The sequence below is a fragment of the Sceloporus undulatus genome, chromosome 1, assembly GCF_019175285.1.
Source record: "Sceloporus undulatus isolate JIND9_A2432 ecotype Alabama chromosome 1, SceUnd_v1.1, whole genome shotgun sequence".
Taxonomy (NCBI): Eukaryota; Metazoa; Chordata; class Lepidosauria; order Squamata; family Phrynosomatidae; genus Sceloporus; species Sceloporus undulatus.
In genome coordinates this window covers 110,121,721-110,124,989 of record NC_056522.1, presented here as the reverse complement: position 1 = coordinate 110,124,989, position 3,269 = coordinate 110,121,721, and positions in this window count along the sequence as shown.

The following is a 3,269-nucleotide window of genomic DNA, read 5'->3' as shown; positions in this document are numbered from 1 at the left end:
AGGAGAAGTCCCAGCAGACTGGAGGAGAGCAAATGTTGTCCCCATTTTCAAAAAGGGAAAAAAAGAGGATCCCAACAATTATCGTCCAGTTAGTCTGACATCAATAGCAGGAAAGATTCTAGAGCGGATCATTAAACAGAGAGTCTATGAACATCTAGATGGCAATTCCATAATCACAAAAAGTCAACATGGGTTTCAGAGAAACAAGTCATGCCAGACAAATCTGATCTCTTTCTTTGATAAAATAACCAGCTTGGTAGATGAAGGGAATGCTGTGGATATAATATATCTTGATTTCAGTAAGGCCTTTGACAAGGTTTGTCATGACATTCTTGCAAACAAGCTTGTAAAATGTGGGCTAGACAAGGTAACTGTTACATGGATTTGTAACTGGTTGACCAGAGGAACCCAAAGGGTACTCAACAATGGCACTTTTTCATCCTGGAGAGAAGTGACCAGTGGGGTCCCACAGGGCTCTGTCCTGGGCCCAATGCTATTCAACATCTTTATCAGTGACTTGGAGGACAAAATTGGGGGCATACTTATCAAATTTGCAGATGACACCAAACCAGGAGGAGTAGCTAATATCCCAGAGGACAGGATCAAAAATCAAAATGACCTTAATAGATTAGAAAGATGGGCCAAAGGTAACAAAATAAATTTCAACATGGAGACATGTAAGGTACTGCACTTAGGGCGGAAAAATGAAATGCGCAGATATAGGATAGGTGACACCTGGCTGAATGAGACTATGTGTGAAAGGGATCTAGGAGTCCAAGTAGACCATAAATTGAACATGAGTCAACAGTGTGATGCAGCAGCTAAAAAGGCCAATGCGATTTTAGGCTGCATCAATAGAAGTATAGTGTCTAGATCAAGGGAAGTAATAGTGCCACTCTATTCTGCTCTGGTCAGGCCCCACCTGGAATACTGTGTCCAGTTCTGGGCACCACAATTCAAAAAGGAAGTTGAGAAACTGGAGTGTGTCCAAAGGAAGGCAACCAAAATGGTGAAGGGTCTGGAAACCATGAAGCCCTATGAGGAATGACTTAGGGAGCTGGGGATGTTTATCCTGGAGAAGAGAAGGCTAAGAGGTGATATGATAGCCCAGTTTAAATACTTGAAGGGATGTCATATTGAGGAGGGAGCAAACTTGTTTTCTCCTGCTCCAGAGACTAGGACCCGGAGCAATGGATGCAAGCTGCAGGAAAAGAGATTCCAGCTCAACATTAGGAGGAACTTCCTGATAGCAAGGGCTGTTCGACAGAGGAACACACTTCCTCAGAGTGTAGTGGAGTCTCCTTCCTTGGTGATCTTTAAGCAGAGGCTGGATGGCCATCTGTTGGTTGATTGAGACTTGCTGCATGGCAGCAGGGACTGAATGGCCCTTCCAGTCTCTTCCAACTCTATGATTCTATGATTCTAGTACTTTGATGGGAGACTGCCAACAAATGCCAGGTGCTGTAGTCTATATTATAGAGGAAGGAACTGGCAAAGCCACCCCTGAGTACTCTTTGGCTAAGAAAGTCCCATAAAATTCATGGGGTTGCCATGAGTCAACAAATGACTTGAGGGCACATATGCACACATGCTGATTTGAACGTAATAGAAATGGCACAAGAGACCGTACATACTAGAAATGTAAGTAGTTCTTTGTTCAAACTGGCCATTCTCCTGAATCCTGAGGAAAATTATTGGGGATTTTAGAGAATGCAGTGTCAGAAAATTGTTCCTAGCATGGTTAAAACATCATTGAATTTCTCCCTCTCCAGAATTCATGCCATAATAAATTATTAGCATTTTGCTACATGGCAGTTTCTGCTTTCGAAAAGCACAGGGCTGGTGAACAGTAGAGGGCCCCCATTCCACCCTAGAGCAGGTTACTGTTTCCACTGCATCCAAAATATTTATTACAACATGAGACTAGCCTACAGTTGTTACTGAGGAAACTCTTCCACAGTAAAAAAAAAAAAAAGGTTATAATTTGTACATCAAAAATACTATACTGAGAATAAACAAAAAGAAGAGAAGAATGCATGGAAGAGGAAGAGCAAGTACAACTGTGGTGACCCAGCAGGTGGTTACATGCTTGTTTTTTTATTGTAACCCAGCACAACTGTTTCTTAACATTCATTTGATCCATGTAAGTGAAAAAGTGATAGTTCAGTGTAATGATTGCTTAAAACTTCAGCTGTGACAGATGTGCAAATGGCACATTTTGGCACCCCCAAGTCATGTTTTGTGGCAGAAATCGCACAAAACTAGATCTACACAATGAGTATTTTAAGACTTTGCCATCCAAAGAGTTGTCAACAATGGCTGGCATCCTGTTAAAGGGTTATGATAGCACAAGTTGAACTTTTTTGGCTGTTGTAGAGGTCAGATTTCTTTACCAACCATGCAATGACCAAAATTCCCTCCAAACTCCACCTCTTCAGCAAGATACCCCTCCCACAAACAGCCATTTCCTTGTTGATGGAGAACAAGGGAATCAGTAAAGATTGGTCCAGCTATTTTCTTGTAGTTCAAGAAAATGTCACATGTTGAGACTTCCTGGAGGTCCCTGCGGATATTTTATACAGTGAGCCCAGCTACATGAAAATAGTTGGATGTGTCTGTGCAGATTCACCCACTCTACAACAACACAAAAATTGTTGTGTTGGGATGCTGTATCACTTTGAAGGTGGAGTCGTGGGAGGGACTTAGCTGGATCAGGAGACATACCTATGGAGATGTTGCTTCAAATCAGAAGCAGTTCCAGCCTCCTGCCATCTATATTTCTCCCCCAAACCAGAAACAGTTCTTTTGAATTTGTTCTGGAGAACAATAACATGATAAAATGTTAAACTAGCATTATGGAGAGATTACGAAATATGGCATTCAAGATGGATTTCTGAAGAGTCTGGATAATAAACAATCTTCCTTTAGGCACAGAAATGGTATCAGGCTAAGTGTCGAAAGAGAGCATTAAACCCAAAAGTCCCCTATGCTAGGATCCACTCACCTCTGGAGAAAGGGCAACCTAAAGAAGAACCTCAGAGGAGGATCTCAGGAATCAGACTACCTCACCTGAGAGTAGGGTTGCCATATCCCGCCCCCCGGCGGGACAGTCCCGTTTTGGGCGGTGCCGTCCCGGTCCCGGTCCGGTTTGGCGCCCAAACCGGGACGGCCCCGCCCACCGCGGCCACCTCAGCCGCCGCGGCGGCTCCAAGGCCTTGCTGAGGCCTGGGAGGGCTCTCCGCGGTTGGAGCTCCAGCCGCGGAGACGCT